The sequence below is a fragment of the Eublepharis macularius genome, chromosome 15, assembly GCF_028583425.1.
Source record: "Eublepharis macularius isolate TG4126 chromosome 15, MPM_Emac_v1.0, whole genome shotgun sequence".
Classification (NCBI taxonomy): domain Eukaryota; kingdom Metazoa; phylum Chordata; class Lepidosauria; order Squamata; family Eublepharidae; genus Eublepharis; species Eublepharis macularius.
The window spans coordinates 9,352,920-9,372,160 of record NC_072804.1 but is presented as its reverse complement, the minus strand read 5'-3'; positions in this window follow the sequence as shown (position 1 = coordinate 9,372,160).

The window sequence follows — 19,241 nt, the reverse complement described above, 5'->3', positions numbered from 1 at the left end:
CATACCCAATTCACATAGACATAACTTGTCATTATCACTTTAAACTATCTAAACTCATGAAAATCTTGTTTCTTTATCACCGTGGCTAAAAAGGAAGCCACTATAGCAGAGGTTTGATTGTCAGGAAAGTTATCAGACAATAACACTGAGATTGCCCAAGGAAGGAAGGGAAGCTTTTCTTTTAACACAATAGGAATAATAAATCTCTCTCTTTCCTTACTCCACTTAGGGCAAAAAACTATTATATGATCCAAGGTCTCTAACTTTCCTTGTCCACAGTCACAAACTCGTTCAGAATAAGGGAGTCCAGAGAAATGACCAGAAAGCACTTTAGAGGGGAAGGAGTTAAGTCTAACCAATGTGAAGGCTCTGCGTTGAGCTGGAATCTTTAAAGAATAGCAATAAGATGGAATAGCCTCTGGGGGTGAAAGTCCCAGGGATAAGCCCGAACATGTACGTCTGGCTCTCTGGAGAGTACTGCTGTAATCGAGATCCTTTAGTTTTAATTTTATAACTTTGAGGGCCTCATTTGTCTGTAAAGATGTTATATCAATATCCAGAATTTTTAGTTTCTGGTTAATTAAATTAGTTCGGCTACTCTTATAGGTATCCTGCGAGATCAAATGTGCAAAACCTACTTTCCCTGAATTGTCCTTGTAAATTTCCTTGTTCAAGAACAACTTAAAGGCTGTAATCCATGCTCTCTTCTCAATTGAGGGTTGGGTGAATTCCACCCTAAGTGCAGTACCTGCTACGCATCTCGGGACTGCTGCTATCTCCCTCAAAAATGTGTGTAGAGGGGTGTCAAGGTTGTCGGATACACCTTCAATCCACACTCCACACCCTAATGGCTGCTGGTATATGTTTTGTTCCTTTGGAATAAAAGAATTTTTAAATTGCCATTGATGAAATGTTTGCGGCCTTCAGAGCAGCCTGAATATGTGGTTTCCATGATAGATTGTAATTAAAAGTGATACCAAGATAACTAAAGGAGGGGACTCTCTCCAAAGCCCCTCCCAGTACTCTTATCAATTTGGAGCCGTTATGGAAGGACCTGGAAAATCTCAGGACTTTTGATTTATCATAATTAACTTTAAGTTCCTCATTATTACAATATGTAATAAATGCGTTAATTAGTGATTTTAAACCTAATTCTGTTTTGGAGATAAGGAGAGCATCGTCTGCGTATAAAAGAATCGAAATTGGAGTATTTGCTAGATAAGGGGGGTGTCTGGTATGTGATTTCACAAATGGAATCATGTCATTAATGAATAGATTAAATAAGGATGGAGCCAGCAAACAACCTTGTTTCACACCTTTATCGGTTTGAAAACTTGGAGTTAATTGACCCTGCCAGTTGTACCTAATTTGGGTGGAAGTGTCAGTATATAAGTTCATTATTAAATATAAAAGTCTTTTATCTATTGTAGATTCTGACAATTTACACCACAATCTACAATGATTAATAGAATCAAATGCTGTCTTCAAATCCATGAAGGCCGCATAGAGTTTACCGCCGGGGGGTGCCAAATATTTGCTTGCTAGATGGTGTAAAACCAAACAATGATGCATAGTCAAGGCCCCTGTATGGAAGCCTGTTTGTTCAGGGTAGAGTACTGCTTCTTGATCCATCCAATCCGTTAACCTATCAAGAAGTTGTGCCGCAAAGATTTTCCCTGGAATAGAAAGTAGACTTATAGGACGATAGTTATGAGGGTCGGACCTATTACCTTTCTTATAAATTGGGATTATAATTGAACGCTTCCAGTCAGACAGCATGGAACCTGAACTATTTATTGATGAAAAGATGGGAGCTAAACAAGCCCCCCACCAATCAGGGTTCATTAGGAACAATTGCGGGAAATATTGTACCAGCACATCCTGGACATTTAGCCAGTCGCTCTCAGCTTCAAACACCTATAAAATCTGCTACTAAGTTGTCACCCCTAAAGACTATAAAACAGGCTTCCCCGCATAACATAGGGGGAAGATCGAAGCCTCTCTGTAGAAGCGATACTAACAAGAAACATTAAATAGGGATTCAGCAGGAAAAGCATTAGTGAGTGAGAGTTAGGTTATATTTGATTTCTACATACAAATTTTCAATAGCTTCCCATTACTGACCCCCTAACTAGGCTTCCACTGCCCATCTCTGGCACCTGTGGTGGAGCCAGGTCGGCCCGGGCATGCTAGTGTTGTTAGTGTATAAGGCTTTCATTTGTTCTTATTGGGGTATAGGGCCAGCTCAATTCCAGAGGAATTCAGCTGTTTGGCAGGCTCAGGTCCCCCAACATAAAGAGGGTTGTTTAAAAAGAGATTTGAGTGATCATCTCCAAGATAAGTTACAGAGCCACAAGAAGAACAGATTTAGAAGCAGGTAGATAGGGCTTGAAAACAAAGTGCACCTTTGTTTTCCCTTGGTTTCTGAGTAGTTAGTATAGCTTCCATGAGGGGAAAGGATGGCAGAGAGGGAAGCAGAGAGGGGCCCCGGGGGAAAGGTTAGGGAGAAATCTAGACGAGAGGAGGGGAGGGAGAGGGGGACTGCTGCGGCAGCCCCCACATCTGAGCGGAGGAGGCCCTCCCCAGCACTGCTGCCGTTCACCAGCCTGGATTCTGGTGACAGGAAGAGGGTTTGCAAGGCTCTCTTTCCTGAGGCAGCTGCTGGAGGGCCACCCCCAACCCGGGTGCGTGAGGCAGAGGCTGGCACTGGGCAGGGGCCTGCTGCTGAGGCTCCTCCTCCTCCAGTAGTTGCGAGCCAGCTGCTGGAGGAGGGGCAGCATGTGGTGTCTCCTGGGATGGACGTGGGGCATGTGACTTTTCCATCCCTCACGATCACCCCAGGAACCCGGAGGATGTTGGAGGAATTGCCCGTGAGACCCCCCCCTGGGGCGTTCCACCCAAGTTTCCTCTGAGGCCAGCAGCAGGCCTCTCGCAGCTGTGCAGGAGGAGAGGATGCAGGAGGAAGAGGCAGAGACTGTGGTGGAAGAGCCCACATCTCTGCCCCTTCAGCGTCGTCTATCCCCGACTGCCTGGCCGAGGGTGGGACACGGTGTGTCTGGCTAGAGCACCTCACAGGAGGTGCCTCAGGGTGGGCCCGAAAGTGCTTCTCCTGTGAAGTGTGGGCCGTCCTGTTACTCTGAAATCTGGAAGCACTTCCAGACAACGGAGGATCCCCGAGCAGCCCAGTGCCTGCATTGTAGGCAGCGTGTCAGCCATGGCAGAGATATGTACCATCTCTCCACGTCTGGGATGAGGACCCACATGAAGAGGCACCATCAGGTGGTGCTTCTTTGGGGGGAAAGTTCAAGTAGTACCACACGGCTGCCAGCTAGCCAGAAGGAGGCAGGCTCCTCTGGTGCTCTCCCCCCAAGGGTACCTGCAGGGAAGGGATGCCAAGCTTCTCTCCCGGAGATGCTTGGTATGCAGGGCCCTAGTGTGCCCAGAGAGGGGATCCAGAGGGCAAGCCGGTGCCTCACGCGCCACATCGTCAACATGGTAGCAGTGGATGGGAGACCGTTTTCCATAGTAGAAGACTTCGGCTTCTCAGGGCTGCTCCATGATTTCTTTCCCTTGTACGCCATCCCTGCTCGCACAACGTTGAGCAGATCAATGGTGCCCACGTTTTACAGGGCTGCCAGGGACCATGTGAAGGCACAGCTGTCCCGGGTTGCCGGGAGAACTGCACACTTCACATCCGACATCTGGACCTGCCCAAGTGTGTGTCAGATCTGTGGCTAAATAATAGTTGTAATCCAGACTACCTTCTGCAATCAGACAAGAGTCCGTTGTTTTCAAAAGATTTACTGAAAAAGGCAACCATTATAGTCCACTGGCCCAGATGCAATATCTGGGCTGGTACACATGTATTGTTACGAATGATAGGCAAAGAACAAGGTACAGAGTATCAAATCCCAAGGAAAGTTTCCCAAGGCTGGAAAAGCTGTAGTCAAAACATTCCTCTTCTGTGAGATAGCTGCTAGGGAACATCTTGGCACCTGTAGAAGAAGCACTCAAAACACTAGAAGAATTAAAATGGAGTCTCTTTGGTTACAACATAGGAGAAAGCATTCTGAACCTGACATTTCTGCCCCCTCTAAAACGCTCCTCCCCCCAGCTTATGCAGATAACGAGTATGGAATGCCTTAACTAGTCTAGGAGCATGAACATGTACAGAGTGCACCCATTCATCAAACCCAGAGTCAAAGTCCTTCCATCTGATAAGATAAAACAACTGGTTTCTTTTAAGTTTAGAGTCCAAGATCTGCTGCACTTCATAATGGGTCTGATCATCAATCAATGTTGGAATAGGAGGGGCATGGGTGTGCCATTGATTTGCTGGGGGGACTTTTTTCAAAAGGCTGACATGGAATGTATCATGTGCATGGCTCAGATTTTTGGGTAAATCCAGGGCTACAGTCACTTTATTGATTACTTTACGAACGGGAAAAGGTGCTAAAAATTTCAAAGCTAATTTCCGACTGGTTTGAGTAACTTTTAAATTCTTTGTAGACAGATAAACTAAGTCTCCTGGTTGTAAGTCCCATTCGGCCACACGGTGGCGATCAGCATACTTTTTGTGATCATGTTTGGCTTTGTCGAGATGTTTTTTAATTAGAGTCCATTGCTGAGCTGCTTCCCCACACCATTCAGACACATCTCGGGACGCTGAAGTAGGAGGGGGGAGAGCTTCAAATGGGAAGGGTTTGAAGTGGAAGCCATATACTACTTTGAAGGGAGTTTCTCCAGTGGAGGCGTGTACGCTGTTATTGTATGAGAATTCCGCTAAGGGAAGCAAATCGATCCAGTTGTCTTGTTGAAAATTGATATAACAGCGGAGGAACTGTTCCAATATTTGATTAGTTTTTTCAGACTGTCCGTCGGTTTGAGGATGATGACTGGAACTTAAACCTTGCTCAATTCCCATAATTTGTAGAAGCTCCCACCAGAAGTTGGCAACAAACTGTCCGCCGCGGTCCGAAATCACCTTTGACGGAAAAGAATGCAGTTTAACAATGTGTTTTAGGAAGATATCTGCTAGTTTTCGGGCCGAGGGTATAGTGGTGCAGGGTATGAAATGAGCTTGTTTGGAGAACAAATCTACCATGACCAAAATGCAAGTGTGGCCCTTAGAGGGGGGAAGATCGGTGATAAAATCCATGGAAATGATTTCCCATGGCCTGCTTGGCGTTTCCAAAGGTTGCAACAGTCCGGGTGGCTTGCCCTTGCGTGATTTGGCACTGAGACAAATGGGGCATGACGCTATATATTGGGAAATGTCTTTGCGCATGCCTGGCCACCAAAATTGCCATTGTACTAGATGGAGTGTTTTTAAGTACCCGTAGTGGCCAGCTGTGGGGGCGTCGTGACAACGTTGTAATACTTCTTTCCTTAAGCTGTTGGGTACATAAAATCGATCCCCCCATAGCCACTCTCCTTGCTCAGATTGCTGCAATTTTTCCTTGGGTACTTTCTCCCCCTCCTTTTCCACTTCAGATTTCAGCTTTAGTCTCCACCCTGGATCTGATTGAGGAGGCTGGGCTGTGCGACTGCGTGTTGTGACCACTCCTCCCAATTGCATAGGTGAGAAGACAGTGTCTATTGTCTCCTCCCTTTTGCTTTTATGTTGAGGCATGCGCGATAGGGCATCGGCAAGAAAGTTAGTTTTGCAGGGGAAGAAGTTCAAAGTGAAATTGAATTTAGAAAAGTATTCCGCCCATCTAAGCTGTTTGGCATTTAATCTTCTAGGGCTGCGTAAGGCTTCTAAATTTTTGTGATCCGTCCAGACTTCAAACAGATGACGGGCTCCCTCTAACCAATGTCTCTAGGTGGAGAGTGCTGCCTTTACGGCAAAAGCCTCCTTTTCCCAAACGTTCCAATTTCTTTCAGGTTCAGAAAATTTTCGGGACAGGAAGGCGCAAGGTTTAAGCACACCATCCTCCCCACGCTGCAAGAGGACGCCCCCTATCGCAGTATCGCTGGCGTCCACCTGCACGATAAATGGGCGATTTTCATCAGGGTGTTGCGGTACTGGTTCAGAAATAAATTGCTTTTTGAGTTGATCAAATGCTGATTGGCACTGTGGTGTCCAAGTTAATTTAGCACTTGGTTTTTTGGCTTGTTCCCCTTTGTCTTTGGTTTTTAGCAGTTCAGTAAGGGGAAGAGTTATTTGAGCAAAGTTAGCTATAAATTCTCTATAAAAGTTGGCAAACCCTAGAAAAGATTGTAGTTCTTTACGAGTACTGGGTGTTTGCCATTCCTGGACAGCCTGCACTTTGCTTGGGTCCATTTTCAAGCCATCTTTGGAGATGCAATATCCCAAATAAGTGAGTTCTGTCTTATGAAATTCACATTTGGACAGTTTAATAGGCAGTTTGTTACACATCAGAGTAGTTAAGACTTTTTTCACAAGTTCTATATGTTCCTCTTCAGATTCTGAGTAAATTAGGACATCATCTAGATACACAACTACTCCCTTATATAGAAATTCATGCAAGACGTCATGGTCTTCATGGTCATGAAAACCGAAGGTGCCCCGGCCAGGCCAAAAGGCATAACGAAGTATTCATACTGGCCAAGGGGCGTATTGAACGCGGTTTTCCATTCATCGCCTTCCCTTATACGAACGTGGAAGTAAGCATTTTTTAAATCCAATTTTGTAAAGATCTTACCTTGAGCCACGACGTTGAGTAGATCTCTGATGAGTGGTATGGGATAGACGTTGCAGGAGGAGACTGCATTAAGTCCCCTGAAGTCCGTGCACAATCTCAATCCCCCTTCCTTTTTTTTGACAAATAGCACTGGAGCAGCATGGGGGCTATTCGCGGGTCGGTTGAACCCTCTTTGTAGATTGGTGTCAATGAACTTGCGGAGCTCCTCCCACTCATTTGGGCTCATGGGATACAATCTGCCCTTGGGTAAAGATGAACCCGGTAAAATTTCCACAGCACAGTCCGTCCTCCGGTGGGGAGGTAAGGAGTTGGCTTCTTCTTCAGTGAAGGCTTGGACATAGGCTCTGTACTGTTTAGGTATTTGGTTAAGTTCCTCCTGAGTTAATAGGGCTTGCTCAATGAGGGTAGAGTTAATAGGGCTTGCTCAATGAGGTGGGGTACAGTTCTGGTCCCAATGATGATTTTTACATTTATCATGTGAGAAGGTAATGCTTCCGACCGTCCAATCTATATATGGGTTGTGATCCCACAACCATCTGCTTCCCAAAATTAATGGGTATTTGGCTGTAGTGCTAGTTACGAACGATCTCGTTTCCCAATGTTGTCCCATACCTGTGATGACAGGTATCGTTTCGGTAGTGACTGGATTCATATTGGTGCCATCCATTTGTTCAAAAATGACTGTAGTTTCCAGATCTTTTATTGGGAGTACTAGTCCATTCACTAAAGCTGGTGCGATAATGTCTCTGGAGCACCCTGAGTCTATGAGTGCTTGCACACGGATGTGTGCTTTTCTTTCTGGATTGACTAACGTAACTGGTATGAATAGTATGGACCCATGAGGTCTTTCCGGAATTGGAACTGACTGATTTTTGATCTGCTGCTTGGGTCCTTTTACGACAGATCCATCTCGTTTCCCGAGGCAGGACTTTCGGGGTTTTCCTCACCGATTAGAACTGTTGAATCATAGTCCATAATTTCTTCTAGCTCTAAACTTTTCTCGGGAGGATTTCTGCGGAAGGTCCCTCTGCCTCTCGTCGCTCTTGGAGCGGGTGTTGGGCGGGCCGGCGTAGGAAGAGAGGTGGGGGCTGGATGCCTTGGTGGGAACGGATTTCTTTGCACAGGCCAGAACGGACATTGTGCCGCGAAGTGACAGCCTTGGCCACACTGTAGACACAATCCTTGTTGCCATCTAGCATCTCTCGCTCCTCTAGTTGCATATCCAGTACCCCTACTTCCTCTCACAAGTACGGATGAGCGCCGGTGCCCAGCGGTTTGTTGCTGTTCAACCAAGCATACTTCTTGCATATGATTTTCAACTTCACAAGCTAATTGAATCCACCCTAAAAGTGTGGGAGGATTGTCTTGCATAAGGGCCCTGTCCAACCGTCTGGGATTCATGCCCTGTTTGAACAGAATTATTTTGGTGGACTCCTCACACCTTGGACATTTGGCGGCCAGCTGTCAGAATTTTGTAACATAGTCTCTAGCCAACGTGCTGCCTTGTCTAATTGATTGTAATTCTGTTCTGGCTCTACTTTCTTCTAGGGGGTCTTCGTATTGGGCTCAGAGTGCATCTACTAGACCCTGCAATGAATTCAATTCGGGGGCTCCAATTCGTTAAGGGCTACATACCATTCTGCTGTTTTTCCTTCTAAACGAGACCCCAAATGTTCGATCTGGCTGGCTTCATCTCCGAACAAATGTCCCCAACTATTAAAGAATTGTAAAGCTTGTACTAGGAAAAATCCTAATTTGGAGGGGTCCCCGTCGAAAGTGTCAGGTCCAGTGTATATCTAAACTGTACTGACTCCATTTTCTAATGCTTCTAGTGTTTAAGTGCTTTCTTCCCAGGTGCACCAGTTCCCAGGCAGCATTCCCACCGGAGGCGACTGTTTTGTCTAACACCGTTCCACCAAGCATTGGCCTTGAAGGAGAGCAGCTTCCCAGGACTGAGAGATGTTGTTTTGAGAACTGTGGGGGGAGGCAAATCCAGATGGGTATTGTTACTTTGTACCTCATGCTTTGCCCTTCATTGGTAACAATGACTGTGTACCATCCTGAGTCTCCTATTCAGGACAGTGGACTATAATGGACCTTTTCTGCAGTAAAGTTTCCTTGTTCAATCAATGGACTCCTGTTTGCTTTTGAAAGGGAACCTGTAGGAAGAGCCTTATCTAGCCACAAGCTGACAGAAAGTGGCTTCCAGTTTTACCCACCCCATCGGCAATTCTTGAGGTTTGGCGACCGGTGCAGGCAGTGGGTAATATTGTATTGGAACTGGGACTTGCCGAGGTCTCACATCAGGGTATTGTGGAGGAGGTTGCACAGGAGGTTGCTGGGGCCTCGGTTGAGGGATACCTTGGGGTCTCAGTATAGGCTGTACTGGCGGAGGGGGTCCTCTCAGCACAGGCGGTACTGGCGGAGGGGGTCCTCTCGGTCCCGGCTGCAGTATTGGCCGAGGAGTGGCACCCCTTGGAATTGGTCCCGGCTGCAGTATTGGCCGAGGAGTGGTGCCCTGTGGAATCGGTGCTACAAGTCTCGGCAGGAACAGCTGTCCTCGCGGCTGGGTTGGGGGCGGTTGGGGGATTGGCTGTCCTTGCGGCTGAACTGGTGTCGGCAGAAGGGCCGGAGCTTCCCCCTGCGGCCACTGTGGTGTACCCCCGGGCTGAGTTGGGGTCTCTATAGGCTCATCTCGCGGTTGTTCCCCTCCTCCTTCTTCTACTTCCTCTTCTTCTTCTTCTTCTGTTTCGTCTGATTTCTCCTCCACGGGCCTTGGCGGTGGATTTGGTGGCTGTACAGGTTGTTGCTGATCATCCGCTAACAGGAGCTGCTGTTCTCGCAGAGCGGTGCCTGTCCCCGGAATAATTCTCTGTAAATTTGACAAGCTCTGACTGATGCTCTGTATGCCAGCAGCCCTCTCTTGGTTCCCATCTGATCCTCCGACCACGAGTACGGAGAGCAAATGAACTGCATGGGCCAAACTCTCTTCCATACTAGACAGTCTCTCTTCTAGTATGTGTACATGACCTGGGGCCACCGCGGTGGCCTCAGCTTCTGCATATTTATGGGGAGGTTCATTAGGGACTTGCGTAGGCTCCAAATATTCTGCATAGGACGTGGCTGCCCCAGGCCAAGGCCTTATTTCTCCCATGCCCTGGGTCCCGGTACCTTGCTCTTCATTCAATCTCTCCGCCAGGATTCCTTTTGCTAATCCTGTGACCGCCAAAATTCCGGCATCTATGGCTATGGTTCGGCTTTGTAATTGTACCCACGTGTGCTCATTTGGATCGTGTTGTCCCGTCCACGGAGCGACTTCTGCATAGTCCCAACTCATCATATCGCAGCGGGACGTTTCCCATGTTTGGGTACTCTCCGAACCTCTTCGATCCCATTCCAACTGGTCGGCCTCACAGTTCCAGTGATACCAAGGTTGACTACTGGGGTGCTCTGAGATCACTCCCAAGCTCCGTTGGCCTTTGAATGGGGGCTGTGTGAACATCGTACTCACTCTCCTTTCCCTCGCATCCCTTGGCCTCGATCCCCACTGTGTCGGCGTCGGCAAGGATATCAGTGGGTCTGCTGCTGCTGTGGGTCGAGTATCAGTTCTACTAGGAGCGAGTGTATAAATCGTAGTAACTGAAGACCCCGTTCCCCTTTGAACGGGTCCTTGAAGTTCCAGTCCTTCCGAACCGGGGGAGGCATAAGGATCAAACAAAGGGTACCTGTCAGGAGCGGCTTTGGCATCCGTCTGCCCCGGCTTAGGCATTGGAACAGGTGTGATTCATAACAAAATGTCAGATCTGTGGCTAAATAATAATTGTAATCCAGACTACCTTCTGCAATCAGACAAGAGTCCATTGTTTTAAAAAGATTTACTGAAAAAGGCAACCATTATAGTCCACTGGCCCAGATGCAATATCTGGGCTGGTACACGTGTATTGTTATGAATGATAGGCAAAGAACAAGGTACAGAGTATCAAATCCCAGCAGGCCCAACCTCCCCCCATAGTTCTCAAAACAAGCTGCTTGAGGCTGAGAAAGTGAAAATTTCCCAAGGCTGGAAAAGCTGTAGTCAAAACATTCCTCTTCTGTGAGATAGCTGCTAGGGAACGTCTTGGCACCTGTAGAAGAAGCACTCAGAACACTAGAAGAATTAAAATGGAGTCTCTTTGGTTACAACATAGGAGAAAGCATTCTGAATCTGACAGTGTGCAGCAAGCGTACCTCTCGCTTACTGCTCACTGGTGGGAACCTGAGGTGGTTCTGGGTGGGGGCTGGGGGGAGGTGCCTAGAACAGCTAGCCAGGGAAGGATGGGAGACCACCGGGCCGGCTACTGCAAGGCCTTGCTTCACGCCGAGGTGCTTGATGTGTCCCACACGGCAGAGAACATCGCTGCCACCCTGAGGAGACAGTAGGAAGAGTGGGTAGGCCAGGGACCCGCCACCGTGGGATGCATGGTGACGGATGGTGGCAAGAACATGAGGGCAGTGGCGCATCTAGTGAGCCGAGAGTGCGTCTACTGTGCGTCTCACAAACTTCACCTAGTGGTGAGAGATGTGCTGGGGTTGGGCTCCTCGAAGGAACCCCTTGATACCTAGACTCATGAACCCCAGTTACTGATCCAGAAATGTCGGAGGCTCACGTGTCACTTCTCGTGCAGCGTGAAAGCCACGCACGAACTGCGCCAGACACAGGTCAGGACAGGTGTGCTGGAGCACGCTTTGATCACTGAATTGAGCACTCGCTGGAACTCCACCTGTGCCATGCTTGAGCGCTTGGTGGAGCAGCAGGCCGCACTCCACGCATGGCTCTCCGAGAGCTGCGGTGCAAGTCAGGTGGGTGAGTTCAGCCGGGAGGATTGGCTCACTGTCACCCAGACAGTGGAGGTCCTGAAGCCCTTCAAGGACTTCACTGTGGCGGTCTCATCAGACACGGCGACCCTCGGTCTGGTCATTCCCCTGGTGCACGCGCTCCAGAGGAATCTGGCAACCCTTGCAGACTGGGCCGCGCCTCGTGCTGACCTTGTTCCAGTGGTGCGCGCACTGGTGAGAAGGCTGCAGTAAGGCATAGTTGCCAGGCTAACTCCTCTTGTCAGGGCTTGTTGCTGCTGCCGCTGGGCGGGGCCCCAGCTGGGCCAGCCCTGACATCAGAGGGGTGCCAGGGATACTGCAGGACCCTGCTCTGTGGAAGGAGGGACGGTATACATCACCCAGACTCCCTCTCAGTCCACTCGCTGGCCTGCTCAACCTGGCCTGCTTACCCTCTGCATCCTCCATCATCTCCTCCTCCCAGAACTCTCCCCTAAGCCTCCGCTCTCACACTGCTCTGCTCTCACTCCACACCATCACTCCTTACTCACACCCACCACCTCAGAGCTCTTCCTAGCCACCTTATATAGGGCTTCCTTTCTCTACCCCGCCCTCCTTCTAGGCTTGTTTCCTCTCCTGACTTGGCCCAGCTGTGCCTTCCCTCAGGCATTTCCCTCCTACCACTAATCCCCTCTTGGCTTCCTTGCCTTGCTGGCAGGGTGGGGTTGAATGTGAGCCATCCCCAGCTGAGGTCTCCTTGGCCTTGCTCATGAGGAGCTGCCCCAGCCGGCTTCTGTGCTGCTGAGCATGCCTGGCCTTGCTCGCGAGGAGCTGCCCCAGCCGGCTTCTGGGCTGCCTGCTCATTGATGCTGGGCAGGGCTACCCATCTCCTCCCCCAGAATGCCTGTGGCAGCTCCACCTGGAGGGGCTTGGCTCCTAGCACCTCCTGAGCCAGGCTGCTGTCCTCTAGCCAGGGTGTGGCTCTGGGCTGTAGTGGCTGCTTCTCCTCCTTGGAAGGTAAGGGCTCTGTTTGGGCTGTTGCTGGGTCCCTATTCCCCCTGCCTTAGCCCTTTTCCTCTAGCCTGTTTAGCCCCCTCTCTTCCCCCTGGGGGGTGGGACTAGCTGGCTTCTCCCTGCTCCCTCCAGCCTTCTGAGGCTTTGGCCTTTCACCCCTTCCCCCTGGAGTAGGCAGGTTCTGGCTCTGTTTGCCAGACAGAGCAGTTGAACTGCTGTCTCCCGGCTGCCCCCTGCCGCTGCCTGTCAGCAAGTCCGGGGGCTGGGCTGCTGACCCCGGATACCTCTCACACAGATCGAGTCATACATGTCGGCGACTATGTGTGACCCACGCATAAAGGGCAATTTCGCCGAGCAGGACAGGAACCTCACCCAAGCCAGAAACACCCTCTGCTCTTGGGTGAGGCGCAGGCAGGCCGAGAGGGGACAGCTGTCGACAGGGGGGACACGAGAGGGGCCCTGCTGTGCGGGTCCCTCTGACGCCCTCTCTGAGCAGCCCCCCCCCACGGCCACCACCGGAGTACCGATGGAGATGGAGATGCTCCGGTGGGCCCTCGTCCCCTCTGGGGTCGTGAGGGCTGTGAGAGAGGATCCAGCAGAGGCAATGGTCAGGGACTACCTCGCTGAGCCCTGCGAGTTGCTCTCCACCGATCCGCTCAGCTACTGGGCCAAGAAGGAGTCCATCTGGCCGGACCTCTCCCTTGAGGCGCAGCGGCTGCTCTCATGCCCTCCAACAAGCGTGGAGAGCGAGCGCGTCTTTTCTCATGCGGGCGACATTGTCGGCCCACATCGCACTCGCCTTCTCCCATGGAGAGTCAAGCAGTTGACCTTCCTGAAGGTCAAAGGTGACCTTCCTGAAGGTCAACTCTCGCCTCTTCGATTTCTCAGGACTGGACTTCCAGAGTGACTGAGGTGAGCCCAACTTGTGGCCTGCATCCTCTACGAGTCCAATCCTTTGGAATCGCGCTCTCCCCTGCATAAAACCCTGTAGACACAGTTAAAACCGGCCAGTAGCGGGAGGGTTGTTATGAACCAGTGGCAAAGGGAATCCAACCAGCAATTTGAAAGCCCCCCCCAAGGGAATTCAAAACATCTCCCAGCACTGAGACAGACCCTGTGGGACCAAATTTATTCTGAAAAATAATGCCCCAGAAACATGGATTGCCACTGGAGGGAGAAATAGGTTAGATAGGGATTGCTTAGGTGGGGATTAGGGAATGGGAAAATGTCAGATCCTGCTGTTTGGAATGTTTAAAAATTTTTTCAGAGTTGAAATCTTTGTTTAAAAAAAAAAACCCAAAAAAGTTGAAATGTTTTTTAAGAGTTCATTTTCTTTTAAAAAAAAAAACCAAAAAAAAAAAGTTGTAATAATGTTTTTTCAAAGTTGAAATGTTCATTTATAAAAAAAAACCAAAAAAAAAAGTTGAAATGTTACTGTTTGGTTTCCTTGGGCGGGGAGAATGCGGGAAGAGTTGGGGCTGGGCACCAGCCAATGATGATCTCTCGCAGATGTTTCCAGGTAAATGCTGAGGCTGGTGTGGGGGTGGGGGGAAACCTCTGCTACACTGCTCCAGAAATACCACTGTGCAGTGCCTTGGCAGTGCCCAGTCCAGCTTTGTGTGGCTGAACTGAAAGCATAGCCGCAGGAAATGACATTGGTTCTGCTGGACCTTGTTGCAGTGGTTTCCCCCCATTAAGTTTGGTTATGGAGGGATGGTTGGGAGATGGGCTCACACACATAGAGATAAAGAAATTTTGAAACAGAAAAAGTCTTTGTGTGGTTTTTTGTTGTTATGGCAGAGGTGTTGAGGGGTTAAACAAATATGTTTTTAATTTAATGATAGTTGTGTTGTTTTCTGACCAAGACAATGCTGACCTGCCTGTGGGTGTGCCCTGCAACTGTGTAACCGAAATCTGTTCAAGAACGAAAGTGTTTTTGACCCATTTTGCCCTCCCGCTGTGTAACACACATCTTGTACAGATGTTTTTTTTTTAATTTATTGGTGAGTACATAAATTTTACATAAATTCCCCATATTACCTAAATTATAACAACCCCCACCCTTCCCCCCTCCTTATTGACTTCCAACAGCTTTCCAACTCTTAACCCATCTTATCGTTTAAATTATTTTTAACTATATTCTTCTAAATCTTATATATATTGTATCCCTTATTCTAAGCATGTTCAAATTATTCTGTATCTCAGATTCTCTAATATATCCATTCTATTCCTAACTGTTTAACCTATCTATTTTTAATACAATCTTCTTAATAATAGTGTTAGCTTAGATTAATTAATGACTAAATTTCCCCATTAATGGTAAAGTTACTTCTCTCTACCCTTTATAAAATCACAAATTAATAATTCTCGAACTGCCACAGTTCTCCTTTCACATCCCATTTTTTTTCTAAATATTGTTTCAGTTTCCCCCAGTCTGCAAAATATTCTCTTAGATCCAGATCTTTCAGTTTTCTTGTCATTTTGTCCATTTCTGCCATGTACAACAATTTGTAAATCCAATCTTCTATAGTTGGTATTTCTTGCACTTTCGATTTCTGCGCATACAAAAGTCTTGCTGCTGTAGTCATGTAACATAGCAATGTTCTATACTGCATTGGAACATCTTCCATTCCCAAGTTCAGTAGCAGCAATTCTGGGTTCTTATTTATTTGGGTTTGCACCTCATTAATTATTTCTATTATATCTCCCCAGTATTGCTTAGCTACCTCACAAGTCCACCACATGTGATACAATGATCCTTCATGCTTTTTACATTTCCAGCATTTATCTAACATATTTGTATTTCCAAGTGCAATCTTCTTAGGCGTTAAATACCACCTATACATCATTTTATATACATTTTCTTTAATATTGGTACAAGTTGAAATCTTCAAAGTGTTTTTCCACAAGTGTTCCCATGATTCCATTGTTATTTCTTTATGAAAGTTTATTGCCCATTTCACCATCTGGACTTTAACTGTCTCGTCTTCCGTATACCATTTTAAAAGTATTTTGTATATTTTTGAAATGTCTTTTTTACCTTCTTGTAAAATCACTTCTTCTAACTCCCGAGTTTTTCAGTCTTATTCCTCCCTTTAAACAATCAGAGTTGTAAAGATCCCTGATTTGCCTATATTGAAACCATCCATAGTGAGGAGATAACTCTTCTTGTGTCTTTATTTTTATTATTCTATGTTCCATCGACATTATCTCTTTATAAGTTAAACATTGTTGTTCATTATAGACAGCTCTCGGATCTATTACTTCGTATGGTACCACCCATGAGGGGATGCCACTTTCCATGTAATTCTTATATTTCTTCCAGATTGTGAAAAGGCTTCTTCTAATATAGTGATGCAAAAACATAGAGTCTGCTTTAACTTTATCATACCACAAATAGGCTTGCCATCCAAACAATTTTTTGTGTCCCTCCAAGGCCAGCAGTTTACGGTCTTTTAGCATTATCCAGTCTTTTGCTTCGTAATATAATCTTATGTTTGGCAGTTGCAGCCCCCCTCTTTCTTTCGAATCTTGTAATACTTTCATTTTCACCCGGGGTTTCCTGCCTGCCCACACGAAGTCTGAAATTTTTCTTTGCCATTTGTCAAATTGTTTGAAGTCTCGGATAATTGGAATAGTTTGCAGCAAAAACATCACACGTGGTAACACATTCATCTTCACTGCTGCTATTCTTCCCAACCATGACAAATTTAATTTATTCCATTTTATCAAATCTCTTTCTATTTGTTGCCACAGTTTCTCGTAATTATTTTTGAATAAATCTATGTTTTTCGCAGTCAGCTCAATTCCTAAATATTTCACTTTGTTAGTTACCTCGCAGTCTGTTATCTCCATTAATTCTTGCTGTTTTTGCTTCGTCATATTCTTACACAATATCTTCGACTTCTTTTTGTTCACATAAAATCCAGCCAAGTCTCCAAATTCCTTTATTTTATCTATTATTTTTGGCATGTTATATATTGGATCTTCCACTATCAACATTACATCATCCGCAAATGCTCTGACTTTGTAGGAAAATTCCTTTATTTTTATGCCACAAATTGTATCGTCCTCTCGTATTTGGGTCAACAAAATTTCCAAGATCAAAATAAACAACAATGGAGACAATGGGCAACCTTGTCTTGTACCTTTGCTTATTTTCAATTTTTTAGTCAAATCATCATTAACTACAATCACTGCACACTGGTCTTTATAAATTCCTTTAACTGCTTGTATGAACTTTTCTCCCATTCGCAGCTTTTCCATCGTGGCAAACATAAAGTCCCAGTTCAAATTGTCAAATGCTTTTTCTGCGTCCACAAAAAAGAAACCAACTTCCCTATCACAGTGCTTGTCGTAGTATTCAATAGCATTTATTACTGTCCTTAAATTGTCCTTAATTTGTCTATTAGGTAGGAATCCAGCCTGTTCTTCTGCAATAAATTCCGACATCCATCCCTTTAATCTTTCCGCCATAATTTTCGCAATTTTTTTATAATCATTATTCAGCAGCGAAACTGGCCGATAATTCTTAACATTAGTCAAATCTTGTCCATCTTTCGGAATCAGTGATATATTAGCTTCATTCCATGAGTCCGGAATCTTTTGGCCTTGCAAAATTCCATTCATTACCTCTCTTAGAAATGGTGTCAGGTCATTGGCCATCATTCTATAAAACTTTGCTGTTATTCCATCCGGTCCAGGCGCTTTCCCTAATTTTGTTGATTGTATGGCTTCTTTTATTTCTTCCTCTGTCACTTCCCTATTTAACTTCTCTTTCCATTTCTCTGAAATTGTTGGAAGCTTCATTTTCTCCAAATATTCCGCTATTGAATCTCTATTCACCTCCTTTTTTTGGTACAGTTTTGCATAAAATTTAAAAAAGGCTCTACTAATGGCAGATTGATCCATCAATATATTATCCTCTTCTCTAAGCTTAGTTTGGTTTTCTTCTCCTTTTTTTTCTTTAGCTGCCACGCTAAGTATTTCCCAGGCTTATTTGCACCCTCAAACGACTTCTGCTTCATTTTTTTTTAAATTCCACTCCAATTCTTTGTTATTCATTGCCATCAATTGTTCCTGCAGGATTTTCATATCCTGATATATTTTCTTTTTCCCTGGTCTTTTCTTAAGCTGTCTCTTTAGCTTTAATTTTTTCCATAATTTCAAGTCTCTTTTCATCCTTTCTCTTCCTATCTCTTGCATTCAGATCCATTAGTATTCCTCTAATCACAGCTTTATATCTGTCCCATACCTTATAAGTTGATACATCCTTATTCAAATTGTACTGTATAAAGAATTTGGTTTCTCTTTGTAACAACGCAATGCTTTCTTCCATCTGCAGCAAGTCTTCATTTATCCTCCATCCTCTTCTTTTAGTATTTTTCCCGAATCTCCACATAATTGGATTATGATCTGAGCCTACCTTAGGCATTATCTCCACATCTCTAGTCCATACCACCAGTTCTTTGGAGGCCCAGATCATGTCAATTCTTGATAGTGTGAAATGTCTTGCAGAGTAAAATGTATATTGTCTATTTTTAGGATTTTGTCTCCTCCATACATCTTCCAGACTTTCTTGTTCCTTGATACCAAAAAACGATTTTGGCAAAAGTTCTCTTTTTTTCTGTGCACTTTTAGATTTCTTGTCTTCTTCCAAGTTTGTTACTCCATTGAAGTCACCTGCCAGAATTATTTGATCATATGTCAGTTCATCTAACTGTTTCTGTAAATCCTTGAAAAAAATTTCTTTTGCCCCATTAGGCGCATAAATTCCAATCACCAAAGTCTTCTTTGAATTCCAAATTATTTCCACTGCTATATATCTGGCTTCTGTATCACTTAAAACTAATTTTGGCTGCAGCTCTTCCTTAATATACAATACAACTCCTCTCTTTTTCTTTTTGGAAGCTGCTGCAAATTCATTTCCAAGTTTTGCAAGTTTCAAATATTTTACATCCTGCTTTTTGATATGTGTCTCTTGCAAACACACTATATTACATTTTTGTTTTAAAAGCCAGTGGAAAAAAGTCTTACGTTTAAAAGGTGAATTTAGTCCGTTTACATTCCAAGATATAATTTTACACTCCATGATCAAATTTTAGCTCCTTTTGGTAAGTCTTTTTCATTGTCTTTAATAAAAGTTTCCATCTCCTGGCCAGATCTGATGTTTCTCCTAGCTCCACCAAATTCGAAAGCCAGTCCTTCAGGTATTTCCCATCTGTATCTGATTTTCAAGTCTTTTAACATCTGGACCAACTCTCTATACTTTTTCCTCTCCAACAACACCGATCTGGGCAGTTCTTTCATGATTCTCATCACTTTCCCATCGACTTCTAATGGATCATGGAATTGTTTACTCACGATTGACTCTCTTGTATTCCTAGTTGTAAATTGCACAATCATATCTCTTGGTAACTTCTTTTGAGCTGCAAATTTTGAATTAATTCTGTATGCCACGTCCAGAAGCGCTGCTATTTCCCCTTCTTCTTTACCCAGGTAACCCGCCAAGATTTCTGTAATCTGCTCTTGGGCTGATTTTTCCAAAATTTCTGGAATTCCATGAAATCTAAGTTGTTTTTCCATTTGTTTACATTCAGCTATGGCCATTCTTCCCTTCACTCCTCTCATCTCCATTCTCTGCACATCTGCCAAGGTATCAGCCGCCTTTTCTACTGCGTTAACTCTCTGCTGTGCGACTTGCAAGTCTTTTTGAACTTGATCCATGTTCTTAACTAGTTCTGCCAT